The following is a 27,154-nucleotide window of genomic DNA, read 5'->3' on the forward strand; positions in this document are numbered from 1 at the left end:
TTGCTACCCACTTTGCCATTGTATGAACATACCAGAATGTGTTCATTCCTTCCCTTATTGACAGGCATTTGGGCTGTTTCCATGTTTTGGCCACTATAAATAAGGCTGCTGTGAACGTAATACACAACTCATTACATATGTGTATCAAATTCTTTGTGTAGCTTAAGATGGAGATAATTAATTTCTATCATTTCTTCTTTTGTGGTATGATATTTTTCCCTTAATTTAAAAAATTGTGGTAAAATACACATTTAAAAAAGGAAGAAAATTCTGACATATGGTGCAACGTGGATGAACCTTGAGGACATTATGCTAAGTGTAATAAGACAGTCACAAAAAGACAAGTGCTGTATGTTTTCACTTACATGAGGTATTTAAAGTTGGCAAAATAATAAAAACAAAGCATTAATGGTAGTTGCCAGGGGCTGGGGGATCGGGAAATTGGGGATTATTGTCTAATGGATACAGAGTTTGAGTTTTACAGGATGAAAAGAGTTACAGAGATGGGTGGGCGTCATAGCTGGACAACGTTGGGAGTGTATTTATTACTTCTGAACTACACGTTTAAAAAGGCTAAGATGGTAAAATATTATGTGTATTTTACCACAATAAAACAAATTGGAAAGAAAGCATACAGAATGATAACATTATGCAGTTTAAAACACCCACATACAAACAGTATTACATATAGTTTGCATTTGCGCAGGAATGCAGTCAAGGCAGAAAGGAGCACAAGAAAATCAGAAGTGCTCAGTTCTAGTGAGGATGCTTCTGGAGCTTGGGAGACCATGGCCGTGATCTTTATACCAGGGACTCCCGCTGTATTGGAAATGTTTAATAAGCTGAGCTTCCAGTACATCATGTGTTTCTTTGTATTATTCTCGGTATGTTTCAGTTATTTTCTAACAGCAATTCAGAATCTCACACAACTCCAGGCTGTACATTTCCCTAGGATCCTACTATGGGCTGGGCTGCATTCTCCTCAAATTCATACGTTGAAACCCTAACCCCCATTACTTCAGAAAGTGACTATATTTGAAGATAGGATCTTTAAAGAGGTAATAGGTTAAAATGAGGTCATTAGCATGATCCCTAATCCAATTTAACTGTGTCCTTCTAAAAACAGGAGATTAGGCAGATGGTGCACAGAGGGAGCATCATGTGAAGACACAGGGAGAAGACAGTCATCTACAGGCAGAGGAGAGAGGATTCAGAAGAAACCAACCCTGCCGGCACCTTGATCTTGGACTTCTAGCTTCCAAACTGTGAGAAAACATAGTTCTCTTGTTTAAGCAAAAAATGAAAAAGTGTCTTCTTCATCTTTTGGGTGCGTTTCTACATATATCTGTTACTCTCCTTATATACTGTAGTGATCAGGTCTTCATTGCACACGCTCATTTCTTTTTCTGCTTGTTCTATTAATTAAGAGAAAGATATTGAAAAGCTTACTGCTCTCTTGCTGCACCTGCACTTTGTAAACATATATGTCATAGGAAGTATGTGGTCTTTGTCCCTGTTCCTGGCACAGCGCTCCTAAAACTCTTGAAATCTTCTGATTGATAGGGGTGTCTTTTGTTACCTTGTGTTTATGCTTATAAGGAAACTTAGGATGGGGACCCTAGGTAGCCTCCGAATGGGGCTGATCTTTAGAAAGACCAAAGGACTAGAGGATTGAAGCTGGCAGCCCTGTCCACTGCCTCTGGGGCGGGTGAGTGAGAGATGGAGATTAAGTACCACACAAACTCTTGAACAGGGAGGTGAGGGGAGCTTCCAGATTGGGGAGCACATCGAGATGCTGGGAGGGCTGAGCATGGAGACTCCATGCTGCCCCATCCTCCATACTGTGCTCTATGAAACTCTTCCATTTGGCTGTTCCAGAGAAGTGTCCTTTATAATAAACTAGTAATAGTGCAGCACTCACATGTTAACGGTAGGCAATATTTGGAAGGAGAAACACCAAAATAATAATGTTTGTTCTGGATGTTACAGTTTCTATGGTTTTCTTTTTTCAGTTTTTGTATCTATTTTTGAATTTTCTATATTAAATATTGTTATGGGTGTAATTTTAGATAAGAAGGCAATCTTGTTGCATTGCATAAACCATGTGTGAACAAATAATTAGAAACAGGTTTCTGATGGGACATTGGAATCTTAGTGTTTTTGATGCTTGGACTGAGCTTGTTACTACTGCTGCATCTTTTTCTCTCTCAGGAAATTATCTTTATTTCTTGGCTTAGGATTTTTTTTTTTGTAAAGTAAATTATGTTTTTAATTCAATGGAGAGTTTTGAATCAGGTCCTCCGAGGAATTTTTTATTCACACCTATTTTGTGCACACCTGTTGGAAATGAAGGAAATAAATAGGGTCATAAATGTAAAAACCTGTTTGAGCAGAGAAAATCAGAACATCCACTTTCGCAGAGCCAGAGTGTCTTCCTAACTCCTCCTTGCCCTTTGGACTTTATCTTCCTTTCAGTTACCCAGAGTGCACAGAAGTATATCTTAATTTTAGAGTAGGATGGTATTATATATTTAGAAACCATGTGTATATGTATGTTGACTGTAGGTTCCCGGGGGCGAGGGGCTGGGAATGCACTTAGACGATCCTACTAGTAACTTTTTGTTAAACTGTGAATCTCACTGAGGTCATTTGAGGTGTAGCTTCCTGGCGAAACGATGAAGAATGTCAGAGGTTAAGTACTGGGGTGTTTTCAAGCCAGGCCTGTATCAGCAAATAATTTATAGAGAAGGCGTTTGTGATTATGTTTCACTCTAGTAAAACAAATGATTACTAGTTTCAATATTTATTTGTTTTTGATATTTTATTGAGAAATCCAGTCATTTCTGAGGTTATTTATAGAGCTCATGAACCTTCACCAGTTGGAAACGTGGGCAGGACTCATTTTATGCATCGTTAAGCTGGTGCAACACCATGTGCTGTGGTCTGACTGACACGGGAAGCCCTTTCCTGATCTCTCTCTCTCTGCCTGTCTTTTTAAATTTTTTATTTTCATTGAAGTATAGTTGATTTATAATGTGTATTAGTTTCTGATATACAGCATAGTGATACAGCTATATATATACATATTCTTCGTCATTATAGATTATTACAAGCTATTGACTATAGTTCCCTGTGCTATACAGTCGGACCTTGATGTGTATCTGTTCTGTACATGGTAGTTTGTATTTGCCGATCCCAAACTCCCAATTTATTATCTACCTCACTTTCTCTTTCCTTGTCTGTCTCTGTCTCTCATTTATCTATTTTGTCTCTATCTATGTGTTTATATTATATACCTCAATTACCATTGGTAAACGCTCCGTTTTTAACATCCCCCCATCTTTCAGTACCTGTATCACCTCTTTGCAAACTATGTGTCTCATAAATGCAGGTTAATGTCCCTTTTCTTTTGCAATGTCTGCAACCTGGCAGTGCACAGCAGTAAGTCTGTACTTGGTAGGAGTTGATACTTTTCACCTCCCAAAGACAAAAAAGAGCCTCATTTTTTCAGTTTCAGGGAGCATACGCTTCAAAGTTATTTGAGGGTTATATTAAAAAAGAGTGAAAGCCGTTTAGAAAACGAACTCATTTGTCTTAGGAGATCCTTTTTTCAAAATTCCACAATGTGAAAGAATTTGAAAACCTAGAACAGTATAGTGCAACAGAAATATAATGTGAGCCTCATTTATAATTTATAGTTTTCTGGTCATATCATTCAAAAGGTAAAAAGAAGCAGATGATCTTGATTTGTAATAATGTATTTTATTTAACTCCATATATATGCAAAATATTAACAGTTCCACTTGTATTCAGTATAAAATTATAAATGGTATATTTTACATATTTGTATTCTAAGTCTTGACATCTGATGTGTATTTCACGGTTATAATACACCTCAGTTTGAACCAGCCACATCTCAAGTGTTAGATATATGGCTGATAGCTACTGCATTGAGCAGTGGAGGCCTGGAACATTGAATGAAGAGAGAACATTGAATGAAGACAAATAGCTGAATAGACCAATGTAACTATTATTATGGGGCTAATGCCCAGATCTTGAATTACCACACACTTAGGCAGTGGTCTCAATATCACATTGAAACATAAACTGAGTAGACAAATTATATTAATAAAGAGGTCAGTTACCAGTTTGGAAGATATATTTTATTTTTGAATATGTAGATTAACACGTTTCCTAAAGTAAAAACTATATAAAGAGTATAGTGATTGAAGTGTCACTCCCTACGAGTATTTTTATGGTTTTTTTAAGTATAGGGTCATACCAGAGAATGTTTGTATGCTGAGGAAATAAATCTAGAAAAGTGGAAGAAATTGATGATACTGAGAGAGAGAGAGAGAGTGAGAGAGAGGTGCTCCTAGTGGAGCTAAATGCCTTCTTGAGATAATGAGAAAGATTGGCTTCAGAAAAAAAAAGTGTAATATTAATCATGTGCTAAGTACTATTGTAAACATTCTGCGTGGTTTATCTCATTTAAACATCATAGTAACCCTATGATGCAGTATGCATTCCCATTGACTCCACTTTATAGATTAGGAAGTCCGAGTACAGAGAGACTAAATAATTTGCCGAAGGTCACTCAGCTAGTAGATGAGAGAGAGATGACTTGATCCCAGACAAACTGCTCCAAGGTCCGTACATTAGCCCCTGTGAAACACGCATCACACTTCTGCTGTCAGGGAGGAGGGAAAGCAAAGTATATCTTGATATCCTTCAGCTATTTATCCTTTTTTACCTATGTTTTCTTCAAGTTGCATTAAAATAGTCATGCATTAAAGCTCTCTGCTGAGGACAGAGATGGAAAATAAGGAAATAAGAGGAACTTAGAGAAAGTCCAGAGAAAGGGGCCATTGAATGACTATTTTCTGGGAGAAATCTAACTTGACCTTTAAATAATGCTTTGCTCACTGGGGGAAAGATCTGGAGAGATTCTGCACCTAGGGCATAATGCCATCCTCCATATATTTGCATTTTATCAGGCACCATAACTTAAAGCAAAGGAATTTTAGGGTTTAGCTTTTGAGTACAAATGCTTTGGAATAAAGAGACTCAATGACCCGTCAAAGTATAGCTCAAAAGTGGCCAACTTGTGATCCAATAGGAGACGTCTCAACCGAAGTATGGACTTAAAAAAAAGAGAATTGGAAATAGTGCTGTGAATTGGGAGATCCTCAAATATTTAAAACAATTTTAGTAGCAGTAATTTTCAAAAGAAATTTCCCCAAAGCTTCACCTCCCTGTGGCACATTTCAGTGGATTTGAGGGAATCATCTCACTAAAATCGGACTGTTAAGTTCCAGAAGGCCATGCATGTGACTGGGTTTGCTGGGCATTATAGATGCGGTCTGCCTCTGTCACGTCTTGACATTGCTCTTCAGATCTAATTTCTGTGCCTTTTATGTGAAGCAGTCTTGAACCAGTGGCCATAGTACGAAGTCAGTGATGAGAAACCGTTCGGCTGTAACAACGTTCATCACCCTGGGTTTGACGAATGACCCACAACTAGAGATTTTGGCCTTTAGCTTTCTGTTGATCGCATATGTTAAGTGCAGTTGGGAACCTGACCATAATTTCCCCCATCTTGGTGGATTCTCATTTAAAAACAGCTATGTATTTTTCCCTTCAAAATTTTTCTTTCTGAGAGATCTCGTTTACAGCTGCCTGTGTCCCCACGTACCTCTACATCATATCAAGTGGGGACGAAACCATCACCATCAATGCCTGCTTCAGCCAAATATTTTTTGTTGTCCTCTTTGGAGCTACAGAATTTTTCCTCTTGGCCGTGATGTCCTATGACCGCTACGTGGCCATCTGCAAACCCCTGCACCACGTGACCATCATGAACAGCAGAGTCCGCAGGAATCTCATCGTCTGTTGTTGCGTATCTGGCTTATTGATTATTCTCCCGCCCCTTGGCCTGAGTCTCCGCCTGGAATTCTGTGACTCTGTTATTGACCATTTTTTCTGTGATGCTTCTCCAATACTGAAGAATTCATGTTCAGATACATGGTTCATAGAGCAGCTGGTTATATTCTGTGCTGTGTTGACCTTCATAATGACCCTTGTGTGTGTAGTTCATCAGGATGGTCCTAAGATTACCCTCTGCTCAGCAAAGGAAAAAAAGCCTTTTCCACGTGTTCTTCCCACATGATTGTGGTTTCCATGACCTATGGCAGCTGCATTTCGGTGTATATCAAACCTTCAGCTAAGGATGAAGTGGCCCTTAATAAGGGAGTTTCCCTGCTCACTGCATCTGTTGCTCCTTTGTTGAACCCCTTCATTTATACCCTGAGAAATAAGCAAGCAAAGCAGTCTTTCCATGACATCTTGAAAAGACTTGCACTTCTTTCAAAGAAATATTAATTGAAATATATTTCAATTTTCATATTGGGAATTCAAATGAAAACAGTAAGTTACCAGCATCTGGGTGGAAACTGAGGCATGGCTGTTGTGGATGTGGTCTTTTAATGCAGAGGAGCAACCCGGGAGTTGAGAAGAAAGTCTAAGAAAGAACCGTGAGGGACCTAGCATCACGCAGATAGGTAGTTCTCTACTTTTCTGAAACTTTTTTCTAATCTGTATTTCAATCTTTTTTTTTTTTTTTAGTTTTCTCAAATACACATTATTCATTAATCTTGCGTATTGAATCTGTTCTTTCCATGGGGTGCTTCCCCTCTTTGTAACACAGCCTCTTTCAAAGTACTTTCCCTTTTCAAGAGAATAAAAACATTGTTTCTTAGGAAATATAAGCTGCCTTAATCTTCAAATCTAACCCGTTAATACTGTCTCAGAATAAATATGTGGATTTTCACAAAATTATAATAATATTCCTTGCCCCTCCTAATAGGAATTTATTAAAACATATGCCTAAAAAACATAACCAAGTGGTCTTTAATGATAGTCGATAGACTTCCTCTTCTGACTACAGGCATACCTCATTTTAATGTGCTTCACATCTGTGCTGAGTAGTATTGTAAATGTTTTATGTGGTTTATCTTGCTTAGACCTTGTAGTAACCCTATGATGCAGTATTCCTGCTGACTCTGTAGATTATGGAGTATAGAGAGGTGACATAATTTACCCAAGGTCACTCAGCTAATAGATGAGAGAGAGGTGACTTGATGCTTTGCAGATACTGCATTTTTTACAAATTGAAAGTTTGTAGCAACCCTTTGTTCTCAGATGATGGCGCTTCTTAGCAATAAAGTATTTTTAAATTAAGATAGTACATTGGTGTTTTAGATATAGTACTATTGCAAACTTAAATTACAGTAAAGTGTAAATGTAACTTTAATATGCACTGGGAAACCAAAACATTTCTGTGACTCACCTTGTTGTGATATTCGCTTTATTGTGTCTGGAACTGAACCCATAATAGCTCTGAGATATGTCTGTAATTGTCTCAAACACAACCAGCAAATATGGGTAAAAAACAAAAGTTACTGACTTACAATCAGACTGTGTTTGAAACAATGAGGGTCAGAGGGGCTGAGATCCTAGAAAAGGCAGAGCTGTGGGAGGAGGGGCTGACGTAGACAGCTGTTTTGCCTCTTGGCCCCGGTGGCCCTTGAGGTCCTTTGCAGCTTCATGACTGTGGGGGGTAGTTTCTTCCCTCCCCCTTTTCATCTTGACTGGCTCTGTGACTTGATTTTGACATTAGTTGTAGAAGTGAAGTTGTGTCATTTCAGAGATTAGCTCACTGGAGACTTGTAGCTTCTCCCTTCTGTTTTGGAACATGTGCTCTGTGGGGATCCAGGAGTCATGAAAAAGTTCAGGAGGGAGAGCATAGCTCAGTGGTAGAGCGCATGCCCCGCACGCACAAGGTCCTGGGTTCAGTCCCCAGTACCTCCATTAAAAAAAAGAAAGCAACAACTATTACCCCCTACCTCCCAACAACAACAAAAGTTCAAATACTGTGAGATTGCCGTGCAACGAGGACGCCCAAGCCAGCCTTGCTGAATAGAGAGAGAGACTTGGTTAGCCCCCGCCTCATCCAGCCGTCTCAGCTGTAGTGAACTGTGACCTAAAGTCATCTTGGACATCAGCTCAGTTGAGCCTTTCCATGATTCCAAATGTTGTCACCGCTAATTACAGCTAAATGAAAGGCCCATGTGAGAGCCACTCAGCTGTCCCGTCTCCTCTCAGAACTATAGTGATAAAAATTTATCTTTTCCACCAAAATTTGGGGTGACAACGTTACACAGCAACAGATACTAACAAATAAGATAGAGTGTTTTGCCTGGGTGGTGGGCCGCAGGGACCTGGCAGGACACGGTTGGTCTTGTGAGGCCGGGGAAGCTGTGCTGGTCATTTGAGAGACCTGAATGGAAAGTCTTAGGCTTTAGAATTTTGAGATTTTTTTCCTTTCTGTAGGTACAATATGTTCAAAAAATCTTGAAAGAAAACAACAGTGTCAGTGTCTCCATCAGGGCACACGATTTCTTTTCTCTCTCTTTCATTTGGCTGGGCTTATAATTTACTTTTGATCATCAGAGTAGAGTAGAAATAAAGTTGCAAGATTTAGGATGTCAGTCAAGAACAGCTCCCACCACTGGGGTCCTTGAAATTAACTGATGTTTGTCAGCATTTTGGACCGTCTGCAGTTTTGTGCACCTGTTTTCACAAAGCCTTCCAGCAGTGGGCTGATAGTCAAAGTATTTATGGGCATTTTATATATCCAAGTGGTTGTAGCTGCTACTCTGAATGTATTTTGGAACTAAATGTTTTAAGCATGTGAAATACTTCTGTTCATGTGGAATGTTCCCAATAAGCAACTGCTACCATTAGGACAGTGGCAATGGGATGAGTGCATTGCATGGGCACCTCTGACCTCCCCTGACCCAGACATGTGGTCAGTGTAAATCCATGAAGGATAGTAGGGGCGAAAGAAACTACTACATTGATTATAGAGATGGTAGAAGCAGCTGTGCTTAAGAAAATCATCCAAATAATTTTACAGAGCACCCTGCAATCAGGTCAGTTAGTCTTTTTCTAGTTAGTCTTTTTCTAGGGGCGGGGGTGGTGTTTAATCTATCATTTACTCGTTGTGATGAGTAAAGTCCAGGTATTTCCTTAGTGATACGTGGTAGGAAATCCTGGGCTCTAGACAAACAAAGCACTGAATTAACACTTTATGTCCATTCCATTTCATCAATTAGTTACATTCAAGCAAATGACTGCTTTAGCATACAAATAGGTATGAATGAAATTTTGCATTTTGATTAAAATGTCTTATTTTTAAACAACTTGAAACTAATAGTAGCCTCTAACTCCTGTAGACCCAAAGTGCTATTTTCAGTTCAAACCCTTAATTACCAGAATACATGAAAGTAAAATTTATATTTTTGGTAAAATAGACTTGTGTGTCTGTTATATACAATACATTCCTGGATTTATTTATTATTGTTTTTAACCCAGTTTGAGTTCTGTGTCTTTCATTATGGGATTCACTGATAGGTTCTTTCCATGATGACTGTTATATAATTGGACTGATTTCTGCCATCTTATTCTATATATGCCATTTATTCCACTAGTTACTACTATTAAAAATCTTTTCCTGTCTCTCATTGGGTGGGTACTTTTTGTTTTGTTGAGTTATAAATTATATTTTATTTTTGGGATTGATACCTTAAGATTCATTTTTGTTTATTTTCATCTACTGATTTCTTAAACTTAAGGCATTTGTATTTCTTTCTTGGATCACAACAAAATATATTACCGTTTTTGTATGTTACTTTGGTCTTTCTTCACAACCCCACCATTTACATGTTTTCTAGAATTTTAGTTCTGCTTTGGATATAGATTTTCTTTTATTCATCTTTGAGTCTTCCTTTTTTAAAAGTTAAAAATACACATTATGTAATTAATATGTTATATTGTAATTTTTACGTTTCATATTTGCATCATCCTTCTGTTTATTTATCCTTTTATTTGAGTATTTCTTTTAGAAGTGTTTTGAATTTGTTCTTTGTGCAGTAAGCCTTCTAAGCCGTTCTTTTATTTTACTATCACATTTAAATGTCTGGTTTCTTGAGAAGTAAATTTTCTCTATCTAGCTTGTCTCAGCATACTCAGACATACCCACCTTTCTCTAGTATAGGAAATGTATTACTATTTCATTTTTTCTCTTGTCTTCACCTGCAATGCTTATTCTCTGGATTTTGGCATCTACAATGGTCTTTTGGTGCCTGTTTATCTATCTACCTACCTAATTTAATATCTTTATTGTTTTATGTTATCTATCTAATATCTTTATTGTTTTCTGTTGCTTTTTGGGAGAGTTTATCAGGTCTGATCTTTTTTGGGGGCGGAAGGTAACTAGGTTTATTTTATTTATTTGTTTGTTTTACTTTAACTGAGGACCTTGTGCATGCTAAGCACGCACTCTACCAGTTGAGCTATACCCTCCCTCCTTATCAGGTCTGGTCTTCTAGCTCAGTTTTAATGAATGTTTTAGTTCCTTCTCTCTTGGTATTAGCCTCATCTTTGTTTCATTTATTAGGTTTTTCAGCCATATTTTTTACCTAGTTATTTTTATAATGTCTTGTCCTTCATGTTACCAGTATCATTCTTATCTTTTTGAGGAGATTATACTTAGTAAAAAAAATTTTGTATATGTATATATTTTTTTAATTGAAGTATAGTCAGTTTGCAGTGCGTCAATTTCTGGTGTATAACATAATGCTTCAGTCATACATGAACAGACATATATTCACTTTCATATTCTTTTTCACCATGTTACTAAAAGATATTGAATATAGTTCCCTGTACTATTTACAGTATAAACTTGTTAAATTCTTGGTGTTTCTGTCCCTATAATTCTTCCCTTCCTCTGTTGTCTTGTGTGTAATCTTGCTCCCCACCCAGCCCCCACTTCACAGTGGCTGTATTCCTCAGATGGGTGGTTACTGTGGCTTCTGAACTCATAACCCCTGCAGAGCTTCAGCGATACTGTCTAGTGATGTGTAAGGGCTGAAGCTTAAGCCCTGGTTTGTGACCTTCTGGGTGAATCTAAAGAAATGACAAAGATGATCCTTAGGCTGGAAAACCCAAGTCATTATAGAGCTGTTCTTACCTTGCTTGACTTCTTAAAAAATTCTCTCCTTTCCTTTTGAATTTTATTTTAAACTCTTTGCAAGAAGTGGCTTTGGGTTTAGATTTATAATTCATAAGCCCACAAGCTCTGGGGGCTCAGGGAGAGAGAAGAGAGGAGTGAACACTTGGTACAGTAGATCCGGTCTCACTTGCTTTTATTCTCCCCTCACCCCAGCCCTGCTGATACTATCCTGGGAATATGAGGCTGTAAAGCTGTTTCTTTTGATTCTCATCAACAGCGGTGATAGGAGGATGAAACCCATCGACTTGATTAGACCCTGAATGCTCTAAAGGTTCAGCTGCAGAATTAGTAAGCTCATTCCTTTGCTTTTCTGTGACTTGGGTTACATTCCAAGTCAATATTAACATAAAGATAGCCAGGTGGACAGTTTCAGAAGAGCATGACTTGTCTTTTTCTTTTGTCTTCTGGACAAGCTCTTGTAGAAGGTGACACATTCCCTCCTGATTTCATTTCAAAATGCTTTTATTATGAAGACTGGGTGGAGCCCTGGCTCATATTCTTGAACTTTGACTTACACAAGTAGTCTTCTTCTTTATCTCGGCATACTTGGCGTCTGGGGCGCGGGGAGTTGGCAGTAGCCCAGTCCTAACAGTCTGCTGCCAGATGTTCTGATTGGCTTTATCTGAAGTGCGGGTTAGACCTGGCTAACCAAGGATGCAGCTGGACAGAAGAAGAATGGAAACAAGCTGGCCTTGCGGCAAGTAGAATGGCCAACATCTTTACAGTCTCGGGTTAAACCAAACAATTTAATACCTATTCTTACCAGTTAAGCCTGAGTTTCTTGAAAAGGACATTGGTTATTATTACCATACTGTTATAATGGATATCATTTATTAAACACTTAGTAATGGCTTTAAATTTTTTAATACTTACTATCTCATTTAATGCTCAAAACGATCCTAAAATATAGACACTATTATTATCCACATTTTAGAGTTGAGAAAAGTAAGCTTTAGAGAGGTGAAAAACTGTTGCAAGGAGACTTGGATAGAAGGTTGAGAATCCAGGATTTGAGCAAAAGCCTGTATTTTCAACCACAATGTGGCGTTGTCTCCCACTTCATCATAGTTTTTGGTAGAAATGTCGATTTGGGGGAACTTAATGATTCAGGTGTGGCTGTTGAAGAACATTTCTCTATTTATTAACATTTCAGTGAAGCTGGAATAAATTGAAAGTCACCACTAATCTCTAGCTTATCCACCAAGGAAACCCAGATATTCAAAACAGCAGTGGCTTTATATAAAAGGCCATTTATTAAAACTACTGTACACTCTTCAGTGCTTTCTGGGGTTCTGGGAGTTTGGTCTCACGATCAGTCCAGTACAGTTTGCTCCTTAAGTGCTTGAGGAGCATTGTGCCATTCAGTGTTACTACAACGTATAACAGATGTGAATACATCAGATGATGTTCCATTTGTACCCCAAACAGTAATCAGCATTCTGCAATGAATTAGGATAGTACCAGACAATGTACAAATACTCAGATTTCCAAAATGCCCTGTTCCACTGACATTGATTCAAATTGAATTTGCTCTCCCTTTGACTCTATGTAGAGATCTTGGTAGGGTAGTCCGTTTCCAGTTGGTTGCAGAGACTCAAAATTTGGAACATTCTAGACATAAAACTGTATGAATACCTTATATTCTTCTCTACTTAAGAAACAGTTATCCATGGCTTATGTTTTTTTTTTTAAAAAAGCAAAAATTTGGGAACAAGTTAAACAAATGAAGTCATATCACAGAATTTGTCCTCTATAATACCTAACAAAATAAACAAAAAGATCAAAATAAAATCACAATAGAAAAAGAATTATGCGAGACTACCAAAGAGGGAGAGTCGGTGACTCATAACCTTAAAAAGTGTCAGTTTATGAAAACCACCAACAGGAGAAGTGAGAGGATTCTAACCTTCCCTCAGAAACCTAACCATAACTTCTAGAAAACGGATGTGTAAGTTGACAAAATCTTGAGAATTTTCACGTCATTTGGAGAAAAGTGGATCAAATGTAAAGCTTTTTTTCTTTATGGGAGGATGGAAGTTACAATGGCTACAGTTGAAACAGAAATGAAAAAGGAAAGGAGAATAAAAAATTATTGACACTTTGATAGAAGGATGGTCTCCAGCGCTCCCCGGTGAAGAGCAGTGCCCGTGCTCGACCTCCTCGCAGACAATGCTGGTAACATCACCTCCTTTCTTAAACGTCTCTTGGCTCACCAAGATCCAGCTAACTCCACACTTTGTAATAAATACCTTTATGATCTGGCCTCTCTTTCTTGCTCTAAATTTTTACTTTCCCACTCCTAAATAAGCAGGAAGTTTGCCTCTTAAATTTCAAGTAATTTCCAGAAAGCAGTTAATTCTTTCCAATTGTTCTTTTCACGGATCCTCAGTCAACTTTCTCTAATAACACTTTCCATATTATTTTTTTTAACTTATGACATCAATTTACAGTCTATACACATTTCTATCACATTAGATCATAGATTGCTTGAAATTAGGGCATACACCGTTTATACTTTTGTCCTCAAGTGCTGGTTCAGCACTTGAAATGTAGTAGACATTCAGTACATGTTTATTAAGTGGAATGTATTTCCTTGAGATATATATATATAGATAGATATTTAAAGCTTCACGATCTTTTTGGTGGTGTTCTTGAATGCTTGCTTCACTTGCTGATTTCTTAGAGTGTAAATGAAAGGGTTTAACAAGGGAGTAATTGAAGTAATGAGCACAGCTATTCCTTTGTTGAAAACACCTTCTTCTTTTGCAGGAAGATTAATGTACGTAAACATGCAGCTGCCATAAGAGAGAGAGAGATGACAATCATATGGAAGGGACTGTGGAAAAGAACTTTGTCCTTTGGCAGAGGGGATCCTCCGAATCGTCCTGATAATGTATGTAGAAGAAAGTGTCACCAGCACCAGAGTAACCACCAGGGTCACAACCACCAAGAAGATGACCATCAGTTCTAAGAGGCTTGTGTCTGAGCAGGCAAGCTCCAGGAGGGGCCCATAGTCACAGTAGCAGTGATTCAGAACATTGGAAGCACAGAAATCCACCTGGCTCATCAAGATGACTGGAGGAAAGATAGCTAGGAACCCCCCCAGCCAGGAGCAGAACACAAAGCTGGACGCAGACTCAGCTGCTCATGATGGTTGGGTAGTGCAGGGGCTTGCAGATGGCCACGTGGCGGTCATAGGACATAGAAGCCAGGAGATAAAACTCCGCGGCCCCAAGAAATATAGCAAAAAAATACTGAATCAGGCTGCCAGCAAAGCTGATGACTTTATTTGCCGTTGTCATACTGGTTAGAAATCTGGGAATGAAAATGGCCCTGAAGGAAATTTCTAAGAAGGGAAAATTTTGGAGGAAGAAATACATGGGGGTCTTGAGGTAGGGGTCTATCAGAGTGAGTATGATGACAGTCAAATTTCCCAGGACACTCAACATGTAGGTGAGGAACAGAAAGATGAATATCACCACTTGGAGTTCTGGTCGATTTGTAAAGGCCTGCAAGATAAATTCAGTAAATGTGGTTCGGTTTTTCATTGTTGGCCCTCAGTAGATCTAAGGGGAAAAGGCAGGATCAATGATGACAACTGGAGTTTCCCAGGGTAGGAAAAATGAAGTTAATGGCAACCAACAGAAGCAGGTCATGTTACCAGCCTTTCATTCAAATTGACCCGAACTGGCATCCCATTGGACTGGGCTTGGCTCTTTCAAAGCCCCAAGGCTCCTGTGCAAGTGGCTTGACTCATAAAGCTTGTTTTTTTTTTTTTTTTTTGTCAGGGTTAATATTTTCACAGTAAAACATCAATACAAATTGATTTAAGCACAAAGAATAAAACAGATTTAAAACACACATGAAGGATGTGCATAGAAGATTCATACAGTGGGATAAAGGCAACAAAATGCAAAACACTGATTCTATTCATGAAGTTTTTGTCATTTCTCCTGTTCCTAAGTCCTTAGGAAAGACATGGCACCCAATAATGACTGTCTGTACCTGTCCTTTCTTATGAAATGTTCATAAATTTCCAACACTTAAATCGTTTTAGCTGACTTACCCCTCTCACTTCTGTGTTCTTGTATAAATGTTTCTGTCTGTTCCTCTTTTCTTTCTGTGTTCCCCTTCACGTACTATCTGATACTTCATCATGTGTCTGTCACTGACCCTCATCTCCTTCACATACTAGTTCCTGGTTCCCTCTGTAAGTAACCTGTGGAAATTCTCCCAGTGCCGGCGATGCTGCAGATCCCAGATCCAACTCTGATTTCTTGCTACCTCTCTGAATTTTGTGGGGTGGGTGCCTATCTGGCCTTTAAGATTCTGAGACCTTTGTTTCCTGACTCTGTCATTTTATCCTGTGAGTCTTTTCCTCTGTCCAGGTCTCGGTCATCACTAAATCATATTGATAAGCATTAAACTTTATGCTTTGCTGCCGTATTTGGAGTCTTCTGGGCACTGATTTGGCACACTGCCAGGCAGAGAGAGACTGTGGCAGCCACAGGACACATCTCTCAGAATGGGTCTGGCTGGAAGTTTTGAAGATACCTGAATAGTATGTGGGAGTAGAAGTTGGTTCTAATCTCAGACATGTGTGTCCACTGCTCTTAGAACACAGAGAGCAGGAGGTTGACACTAACACTGTTATTACAGTTGTCCTTTGTAGATAAATTAGTGGCGCACAAGGAAGGAAACTCTGATTTGCCATCTTTAGCCTTATCGGATTTTGAAGATTCTTGTGGCAAAGGACATTTTAAGGGATAATCTAATCCACATGCATAGTTAGTTAGAAAAATCATACACTTTCAGACATCAGTGATAATTTTCCCATGACAGCCGTAAGTGAGTACGGAGGGACCAGGTGAGGTTGAACCTTGAGCTGGTTTTCTCAGATCTGGATCTCACTTCCCTGATGTACTCACCTGTGAGTTTTAACAGTAGCTTTGTAGCTTTGTGTTTTCTTCCAGAACTTCACAGTAGTATAATTTCATGGTCTATGTCCACAAGATGATAATATTGGTGATTCTGGGAACTGGAAACATAAAGTGCTCGTGCTCTTCACAATTTGAATGACTGCAGTGGTCTGTTTACTTTGTTGATTTGAGAAGATGAATCAAAGATGAGATTCACACATGTGTCTACAACTAGTGAAAAATTATCATATTTTCTTTATACTGTCTGATCCTATCCTGCCATACTCTTTCAGGGAGCTAAGATACGAACAGTGCAAATTCCGTGTTAGCAAGAGTGACCCAGAGTTTATCTGCTCCTTATTTAGAGCAGGCACATGGGGATCAATTTCCTAAAGAAGCTAAAGGTGCCCTGTGGACCCAAGTTCAGAAGGTGCTAATGAACACCAATTGCTGACAACTCTGTGAGCAAGATGTGGACACACATCTAAGAGGAGAAGGGCCAGGGAGACTGTGTTAAAAGTGCAATGAGAGTATCAGATTATTCCCTTGAACATCTTAAAGTTACACAGTGTTATATATCAACTATATTTAAATAAAGCTGGCAAAAAAGACCAAAAAAAGTGCAACGAGAGACTCAGCTGCAGCCTAAGAGTCCGAGAAAGAGGCTGAGAGCAATGGGGTGAGACCTCTGAGGATGGTTAGAAAAATTATAGCTTAGTTATTATTGAAATATGCTACTGCACTGGTGACGCAATTTGAGGGTCACTGAAGAGCCCCACATTCTGAAAATATTTCTTAAGCTATTTTTGTAATGTCAGCACAATTAGGGGCCCTTTCATTTGTAGGAGGATGGGTGGCCCCTATGGTACTTGCAGATTCATCAGAAATCAAACCATCTCTCAAATGATGATTAAGTCATTCACTCACCACCCACTCCAAAACATAAATCAGTATTATCTTATTTTCTGTCCATTCCTTTCCTCGTGTTCATCACCTGATATTATAAGAATGAAGTACGAAGATCAGACTCAAAAAAGAGAAAACATATGTGGCTAAAACCTTTGTTTTGGATAGAGGTTTGTGTTCACAGAAGTTTCCAAAGATAAAAAATCAATAGCAGTATTAACACCAGGAACATTAACAGCAAGACCAAGGAGAACAATATGAGTAACTTTGCTTGTTAAGTGTTTTCTATTGTTTTTAAAGGAGAGGCTGAGTCTGTTACATGCAGTAAGTTATTTAGTCCTCACAGAAATCTTTGCAGCCTGTTCTTATTTTTATCTGCATTTGCATATGAGGAAATTTCAACAAATTAAATTGCTTACACTTAATAATCTTATTACTTAAGTATAGATCCTTAAACAATATAGTTTAGTGTTGCCTGTTTTCAAACTTTATAAATTTGGGATTACACTGTATGTATTCTTTCCCGTCTTGCTTTTGTTCAATTTTACGCTTAGTATTCATTTGTGCTGCTGTGAGTCATTCATTTTCACTACAGTATTCCATTGTATGAATTTACCATAATTTATTCATTCATTCAGCTGACAGGAATTTATTTTTCATTTTGGGGAAATTATGAAATGTACAGCTATACTGACACGTCTGAAATTTTCTCTATGAAATATATTCCAAGAATGGAATTGCTGGGTTACTGGTATGAATAGCTTCAACTTTACTAGTGATGCCAAACTGATTTCAAAGTACTTGAATTATTTCCAGTATCACCATCTCTGGTGTGTCTATGTCTGTGAGTCTGTTTCTGTTCTGCAAACAAACTCATTTGTATCATTTTTTAGATTCCACATATAAGCAATGTCATTGTCTTTGTCTTACTTCACTTTGTGTAATCTCTAGGTCCATCCATGTTGCTGCAAATGGCATTATCTCATTCTCTTTATGGCTGAATAGTATTTCATTGTGTATGTGTGTGTATACACACACACACACACACACACACACCACATCTTTTTTAATCCATTCATCTGTCAATGGACTTTTAGGTTGGCTATTGTAAACAGTGCTGCTGTGAACGTTGGTATGCATGTATCTTTTTGAATTAGGGAACTCATGTGACCTTAATCTGCTTTTCTGTAATTACTAATGTAGGTGAAGAATTTTCTATACCTATATTAGCCATTTATATTTCTCTTTTTTGAAGTTCCTATTCCGGTCTCTTGACCACTTCTTTTTCATTGGGTTATCTGTCTTTTTCCTATTGATTTATTGGAATTCCTTATATATTCTCAATTTAATTACTTTTTGGGTTATATGAGTTGCAAATATCTTCTACTATTGACTCTGTTAATGGGTTTCTTTTGGTGAACGATTTCTTAATCTTAATGCAGTTGTGTTTATCAATTGTTTGTTATATCTAATTTAAGAAATTCTTCCCTAACCCAAGGCTATGAAACTATTCTCCCAGATCATCTTCTTAAAATTTTTCTTTTGCCTTCATGTTTATGTTTCTGGTAAGATTTACTCGCCCTACTCCTAAAGTCAGGGCTTGTTCTCCTGGGGTCTGTGTCTAAGCACCGTCAGGGGCCGTGTCAGTAGACGACTCTAGCACTCAAAAGTCTTGTTCCTTCTCTTCTGTAATCAGATATTTCCAGATGCAGTACATGCACATAGTTTCTAGATAGGCCAGTAGAAACATTTTTGTAGATAAATTGGTTTAAAATTATTGTCTTCACTGATTTTGAATTTTCCCCATTAACACCTTTTACTCATTCCTAAAAAATGGACATTTTAACATGACAAAGAGAGCTCTGGAGTGCAAACTTTTCTTTAAGACCATGTTTTAAGCTTTGGTGAAGAATTTTTAATTACTCTTGTTCAACTGGACACTGGGTACTGGAGTCTTCCTAACAAGTGAGAAATGCTCTCTGGGCATTTATATTCCACATCACGAGAAGGCCTTATGCCCAGACATACAGCTTCGTGTATCTTTATTTCCCTTTTATGACATTGAGTATTTTGGGAATCTAGTCTCTGGAACATGTATTAATGGGAAAAAAAACATTTTGAATAAAATAAACTTGAAAGAAGGAGCTTGATTTTGGCGTTTGGATTATAAAAGAAAATTCCTGGGAGAGAGTTCGCTTGATTAATCTACAGAATCGGAAGAAACTATTTATTTGGCAAATTCATGAATGTTGCTCCTGGGTTATTCAGGTTTAATTTTAAGTCAGTCTCAAAAAAACAGCAATAGTGTCACCTCTTTGTGAGAAACACAGTCCATTTTACTGTGTCTTTGAAGGTTTCTTTCCCTTGTTTGTTTCAAAGGGTATAAATGAATGGATTCAGCAAAGGGGCAACTGAAGTGGTGAGCACAGACACCACTTTGTTGATGGCCACTCCTTCCTTTGTGGAAGGTTTGATGTAGATGAAGATGCAGCTGCCGTAGGTGATGGAAACCACAGTCATGTGGGAGGAGCCAGTGGAAAAGGCCTTTTTCCTTTGTTGGGCAGAAGGGAATCTTAGAATGGTCCTGATGATGTACGTGTAGAAGAGGACTACACACGCTAAGGTCATAATGAGTGTCAGCACCGCCAAACTCAAGACAGTTCTATCAGCACAGTGTCTGAGCAGGTTATCTGTGATGATGCATCACAGCCAGAATGATCAATCACATTCGAGTCGCAGAATTCCAGCCAGAGGCCCACGCCCAGAGGCGAGAGGACAATCAACAGGTCCGCAAACCAACAGCACAGAACAGGTGCCGTGCAGACCCTGTTCACGGTGGTCATGGCGTGCAGGGGCTCATAGATGGCCACGTAGCGGTCATAGGACACAGCGGCCAGGAGAAAAAATTCGGTTGCTCCAAAGAGGACAACAAAAAAGAATTGGGTGGCACAAGCATTATAGGTAACAGTATTATCTCCAGTTGTCAGAGTATACAGGAATCTGGGAATACAGACCGTGGTGAATGAGACTTCTAAGACAGAGAAATTTCAGAGGAAAAAATACATGGGAGTTTGAAGATGGGAATCCAAAAGTGTCAGGGTGATAATGATGAGGTTCCCAGCCACACTCAACATGTAGGTGAGGAACAAAAATAGAAAAAGCAGAACTTGTAGTTTTGGGTCATCTGTTAATCCCAGCAGGATGAATGTTGTTACTGCTGTATGATTTCTCATCACTGCCTCCTGCCAAGTCAGGAGTGATTCCACCTGAAGAAAGAAATGTCATAAGAACCTAGCTTTGGAACCTGAATGAAATATCCTAGCAAACCAACTCTGGCGCACTTTGTCCTTTTACTTAATAATCAGTTTGTTAACACAGCAGTGCCTTTGACATCTTACCGAGAGACATTTATAGGCAATCAGTATCTATTGTGAATCTCGCGCCTGTAATTCTGTGACTAGAAAGCATATTTACAAAGATATTAAATACAAAAACATAACTCTTATGTCCGATACACAGTTTCTCAACAGGACTGCCTTGTAATGGGGACTTTCTTTTTCCATTTCCTGGAGGAAATTATGTCATTTTTGAAGGCATTTTCCTCCCATCCTCATGTTTCTTTGCTTTTCCACACCATACCAAAATGCTCCATTTTCAAAAAACAAAAAGACTACTCCCTCACACCATACACAAAAATAAATTCAAAATGGCTTAAAGACTTAAACATAAGACAAGACACTACACACCTCTTAGAAGGAAACATAGACAAAACATGATCTGACATTCACCTCGGCCGTGTTCTCCTAGGGCAGACTACCCAACCAAGCAACAGAAATAAAAGCAAAATAAACAAATGGGAACTAACTGAACCTATAAGCTTTTGTACAGCAAAGGAAACCGTAAGCAAAACAAAAAGACAACCTATGAAATGGGAGAAAATATTTGCAAGTATTTCTACTGACAAAGTCTCAGTTTCCAGAATATATAAACAGGTCATACAGCTGAATAACTAAAAAACAAACAACCCAATCCAAAAATGGGCAGAAGACCTAAACAAGCATTTCTCCAATGAAAACATACAAATAGCCTACAGGGACATGAAAAAATGCTCAATATCGCTAATTATCACAGAAATGCAAGTCAAAACTACAGTGAGGTATGATCTCACACCAGTCAGAATGGCCATCATTCAAAAGTCCACAAATGACAAATGCTGGAGAGGCTGCGGAGAAAAGGGAACCCTCCTACACTGCTGGTGGGAATGCAGTTTGGTGCAGCCACTGTGGAAAACAGTGTGGAGATTCCTCAAAAGACTAGGAACAGACTTACCATATGACCCAGTAATCCACACTCCTGGGTATATATCCACAAGGAAATCTACTTCAAAAAGACACCTGCACCCCAATGTTCATAGCACTATTTGCAATAGCCAAGACATGGAAACAGCCTAAAAGTCCATTGACAGATGACTGGATAAAGAAGAGGTGGTATATTTATACAATGGAATACTATTCAACCACAAAAATGACAACATGATGCCATTTGCAGCAGCTCGATGTCCCTGGAGGATGTCATTCTAAGTGAAGTAAGCCAGAAAGAGAAAGAAAAATACCATATGAGATCGCTCATATGTGGAATCTAAAAAAAAAGAAAGAAACAAAGAAATAAAAGAAAAAGACAAATGAACATAAACACAAAACAGAAACAGACTCATAGACATAGAATACAAACTTCTGGTTGCCAGTGGGGAGAGGGGTGGGAAGGGACGGACTGGGAGTTCAAAATTTGTAGACACTGACAGGTATATATACAATAGATAAACAAAATTATACTGTATAGCACAGGGAAATATATACAAGTTCTTGTGGTAGCTTTTGGTGAAAAAGAATGAGAATGAATATATGTATGTTCAGGTATAACTGAAAAATTGTGCTCTGCACTGGAAATTGATGCAACATTGTAAACTGACTATAACTCAATAAAAAAAAATATAAAATACATTTTAAAAAGTAAATTAGATACAAAAGAGGCTGTGGTATGTTTATACAATGGAATACTGCTCTGCTATGGAAAAGAATAAAATAATGTCATTTGCAGCAACATGGATGGACCTAGAGATCATCATTCTAAGTGAAGTAAGCCAGAAAAAGAAAGAAAAATACCATATATCACTTGCAATTTTTATTTCATATGTGGTTCAAAAAAGTGTAATGCATGGCTGCTGTTTGATCCAGGTTTCTGTGTACTCACGCATAGCAGCGTTGCCTGCGCGAGCAGGACAGGCTGCCAACACGGTCACAGGAAGGAGGTTGTAAGTGGAACAAGTTTCCTTCTAGTTCAGCAGTGGTCTTCAGACTGTTTTGCATTAAAATTCTCTAATGAATTTTGAAAAACTCTGTACCTCTTTATTCTTTTTGAAGTGTGGCATGTAAATATTTTAATTCAAGAGTAGATAGTTGCTGTTTATTTTTTCTCTCTTCTAAAAGCATCCAACGGGAACCCCCATCCATAGAAATTCAGTGTCCAGGATCATTCATATAAATAAGCATACGATTAGTTCTTGCTTGACAGTTGAATGTTTAGCATCTTTCCTCTCTCTGAACTCCTGTTTCCATTCTCTTTCCCTTATTGGTATTTATCAGGAGGTAACTTAATGTTTGAATTTCTTTTGAGGCAGAGAGGTCACCTTATCATTTATTTATAAATTATGTGTGTACATTTCATTGCAGTCTAATCTAGACATCTCTAACCTCTAATCTTTTTAAAAAAAAATTATTTTTTTCTAATCTCTAATCTTCTCTTGCTCTAATAGTAAAGATTTCTACTTTTATTTAAATCTGGGAGCCACTGACTCTTTCCCACTAATCTGTGTTATTTTCATTAAAAAAAAAACTGTAATATAAATTACCTACAAGTAACTGGTTTTTGAAACTGTGTTAGGTGCTGGACTGTTACTTATACTGGCATATCCTTGAGCCACAGCAGCTGTGTTCTGGTGTGTGCAGAAAGGACAGTGATATTTTTTGGTGACTAGTAAGACTCATGTGCGTAAGATGTTTTGTCAACTATAGAGTTACTTATGAAACTCAGTGCTGTTTCGTCACATTGTGACCAACCACAAGTTTATGTCAGGCCCTGCTGCATGGAGCACCCGGCCAGGTGGGCCGTGTTGCCCCCTTGGGATCAGAGAACACTGACTCGGTCGCTCTCTGGTCTCGCAGCTGGTCGAGGACATGAGAGGGGACTCTGCTGGGGTGGCTCCTGGGAGATGGATCCCACCCTGCCCCGCAGCCCCCAGTGTCCTACTCATCACCGATTCTCAGCTCTGCCTCTTGGAAGCGGCCACTTCCCTCCACGTCCGCCAGCACCCTCCGGTCTCCCCGTTCCCACCTGAAAGCTGCTCTGCCTTGCTCTGTCCAGCCAGCCCCGCTCCTCCAACCTAGAGCAGCCAGAGCAAGTCCGCCCTAGTCCTGTAGGGCTTCTGTGGCTCTGAGCGCACGGCCAGCTGTCTGCGCCCCCTCTCCCCGTGCTCCCACCCAGCAGCAGAGAGTAGAGCTCCTGCCTCTGGTCCCTCCCCCGTGATCGATCATCCGAGGCCTGCCCCATGCAGGACCCTGGGGTGGAGGGGCACTGCCGCCGTGGCTGGAGGTCAGAGCCAGAAAGAACGTCAGGTGCAAACCTGAGTTTTGCCACAAACTGGCTGCCTCAGGCTGGAAGTGGTCTTTTGAGAAACAGCAGGAGCAGACCCTTTGCCTGGTTTCTTTCCATCCGAAGGCACCCTGCTCGGCGCTGGCACCAGGAGGTCGGGCAGGGTGTCATGGTGCTGGCTTTGTAGTTCACAACCACGGAGGCACCTGCCTAGTGGACACCAGCCCGCTGAAGGGTGTGAGGACTCCGTGCGATGTGGTCCCCGGGGCCACCATCACTCGTGGACACGTTTTGCATTCCAACACATTATTTATTGATAACTCACATGCATGGGAAGCTCTCCTCCCATGCCCCCCACCCCCTTTCCCCCCAACTCACCCCCCCCCACCCGAGTGCACACCCTGCTGCCGAGGGAAGAGTCAAGATACCTCCCTGAGCAAACCCTCCAAGGCCCTTTCTATTGCAAGGACCTCAGCCTCCTGCTTGCACAACTCCTCCCGCTGCTGCAAGGCCTCCACTTCCCACTCCAGCTCATAATACCTCCCCGGCAGCCTCTGGAGCTCAGCCAAGGACTCCTCTATGCTCAGGGCCGGGGGCTCCCCTGGGACGTGCCCACGCCCGTCCCTCCCTGCCACGACCCGGGGCTCCTGTTCTGCTGGCACCTTTCTCCTCCCCAAGATTAATCTGAACAGGAAGATGACCCCGCAGGTGTTATAGAACCAGGATGTTCAGTGGAATGTGGTCCCAGGCCAGGGGCCCGCCAGCACCTCGGCCCAGTGACGCATAAGGAGGAGGACCACGCTCTCAAGGGTCCCGGGCACTGAAATGGTGACGTTGGAGTGCCTGCCCTTGCCAAAGCCCGCCATCGCCTCCTTGGAGCACCACTGACACGACTGCTCCAGCCACAGCAGCGGTATATGGAGCCTGGCCTGGGCTGGTGGCCTGGGATGTTTCCAGTCCGTGTCAGGTTCAGGACAGCCTTTGGGTCCAGGTCGCCTTTTCTGCTCTGTCTCTCGGCCTCCCGTCTGGCTGGCTGGCTGTAGGGCAGGCTGGACTGTTGGTACCCATTCTTCCCTTCTTGGAGGAGGTTGGGGCTGAGAGTCAGGGAGGGAACCAGGGCCAAGGGAGCCAGGGCCAAGGTAGGGGACGGCACGCGTGAGGATCGGCAGGATGTCTTCCTCATCCACAGTGTAGCAGCCTCTTCCTGCCAGCTGACCCGGGACCGGCAGAGGTGCCGACGGCCAGAGGCATAAGTGGACTTGCGGCGCGTCCACATGAGGCTTGGGGCCAGATACCCGCGGCTCAGCTGGAGGAGGTCCTGGGGAGTGCAGCACAGGAGTCAGCGGCTGCCCTCTGTCCGAAGTCTCTGCGTGGTCGCTTTGCTGGCTGGTTGGCAGCTGTGTTGGGACAGCAGAGGCCTGGGAGGGACAGTCCCAGGATGGGCAGGGGTCCACTGTGCTGCTGGTGGTGGAGCCCGATCCCCCACCGCGGGGCTGGAACCAGAAGGAGAGGAGCCAGGCCAGCCCATGCCGGTACAGGGGGCGCCGGGTGCGGGTACGCGGGCTTGCTGGCCCGCAGAGGGGCCCGAAGGTGGACCCTGGCACTAGAGTAGAGTGCTCGGTGTGGGTGAGGGACCCGGGGCAATAGGAGTGGGCATGGAGTGTGTCAGAGGTGGGTATGGAGAAGGCGGTCGAGGACGTGGCCACAAGTAGCAGGAGAACCAGAAAGGCCATCTCTGCTATGGCTCACCTTGGCAGTGGCGCCGGCTTTTATAACCGCCCGTGGTGCATCATCATGCCTCCCTGTGACCCCTGCGGCCTCTCGGGCCAGTCGCCAGGCTGCTCTCAGCAGGCCACGCCTCCGGCCAACTGCCAGGAGGCTCTCACTGTGTCCCTCTGTAACGGAAAAGAACAAATCGGACTCCATATTGGATCTGTTCCTGTGGCTTTCACCACTGTGCCCTGTTTTCTAGGCTTAGTCTTGCCAGCTCTGCACCTTTTGTAAAACAATGTTGCCTTTAGCCTGAAATGTACAGGAGAGCCTATTCTCGGGACTCTGACCATTAAGGATGTTAGCACTTCTGCATTTATGTAGAGATGGTAAGTTGCAAAACAGAAAATAACCTTTGTTTTGTTGGAGGTTTACAAGGACACCATGGCCTGACCCACATGGATGGCTGCAGGAACAAAGACTTCCTGCAGTGAGAAGTTTGCAACAACCACACCGCCTCGCCTGTTTTTCTGTATAAAAGGAGACTGTACTCTGACTGGAGTAGGCTGGTTCTCCAAGACATTAGTCTGCCAACCTCTTGGTCGGCCAGCTTTCCGAATAAAGTCGCTATTCTTTGCCCCAACACTTTATCTCCCGTTTTATTGGCCTGTTGTGCGGCGAGCAGAACGAGTTTGGACTTGGTAACAGGTGGGATTTCTGGTCACTGAAGAGGGGAACCATGGGAGGGGCAGGCTTTAGGGGCAGGAAAGCAAGGGCGAGCTTTAGCTCGGACGAGCGAGGTTTGAGGAGCTATTACGTGTCCGAACAGAGCTGTCAAATGCACAGTTGGGAGATATGGGTCTGAAGTTCAAGAAAGAATTTAGAAGGACAAAGATGGTAACTTGGAGGCTCCTGAATTTCCCTTCTAGCACAGAGGCACTGAGTACACGGCTATTCATGGAGCAGTTGCCTCTGAGAGAAACCCAGAGCCTGGCTGAGTGTTTCCTACAGATCGGGTAACAGAAAACACCCACATCAGAAAGGGTAGGAAAGGCACATCCCCACCATAAACCCCACCCCCAGCGCAGTGCCCTGCAATTGAGGGGCCCCCCAACTCCCAGCTTCTCCCTGTGGAGCGAGGGATCTAAACTGAACAACTCGCACCCCCCTCAACTTTAAGGCTTCCATCCAAGGGGTGAGCTCCAGGTCACTGAGCTGTGAAAGTCAGCAGGGCCTGTGTCCACCAGCCCCACAGGAATGCAGCAAACGAAACCAGTGGGAGCACCAGCACCCCCTGGGCTACTCCCCGAGGCCCCAGCTCAGAGGTTGCAGGTAGAAATGTGATCTTCCTGCTTCCACTTCCCTGGAAGGGGTTTGGTTGCAGACTTTGCAAAGGGCTGCCTGGGGCCCAGCATCTAGTTAGCACACACCCTGGTGCCAGCTGTGACCCTCCCCAGAGCCCCGCCTTCTCCCTCTGGCTCACTCCAACAGTAAAACCAAGCATGTCACTGGAAGGAGTTTGTCCACACAACTAGTGCCCCAGCTTTTATAGCTGCCATTCGAGGATTGGGCCCCCAATCACCCAGGTTTGGTAGCCTGCAGGACTTACACTCCCGAGTCCCACAGAGCTGAAACAAAGACACACTTTTTAAATGGACACAGGAATATCCCCGAGCTATACCCCACAGCTCAGCATGGAGTGAGCTAGTAAAAACATTCATCTCCCAGTTTCTCCAAAGAAAGGGCTTCATTACACACTTTCTCAGTCCTGCCTGAGGGTCCAGCTTCCAATCAACCCACATTTAGGCGCTGCCTGAGAGTTTCCCCTTTGGAAACC

At 41.3% G+C, this 27,154-nt stretch overlaps 3 pseudogenes; 1 reads left to right on the forward strand and 2 right to left on the reverse strand.

Moving 5' to 3' along the window:
- Nucleotides 1–1,274: 1,274 nt before the first annotated feature.
- On the forward strand, nt 1,275–15,580 carry LOC105101013 (olfactory receptor 6C2-like; annotated as a pseudogene).
- Nucleotides 13,755–14,682, reverse strand: LOC105098295 (olfactory receptor 6C4-like; annotated as a pseudogene).
- Nucleotides 15,581–19,266: 3,686 nt separating the features above from the next.
- LOC105098294 (olfactory receptor 6C2-like) lies at nt 19,267–20,192 on the reverse strand (annotated as a pseudogene).
- Between the last annotated feature and the right edge of the window lie 6,962 nt (nt 20,193–27,154).

This window comes from Camelus dromedarius, chromosome 11 (assembly GCF_036321535.1).
Source record: "Camelus dromedarius isolate mCamDro1 chromosome 11, mCamDro1.pat, whole genome shotgun sequence".
Taxonomy (NCBI): Eukaryota; Metazoa; Chordata; class Mammalia; order Artiodactyla; family Camelidae; genus Camelus; species Camelus dromedarius.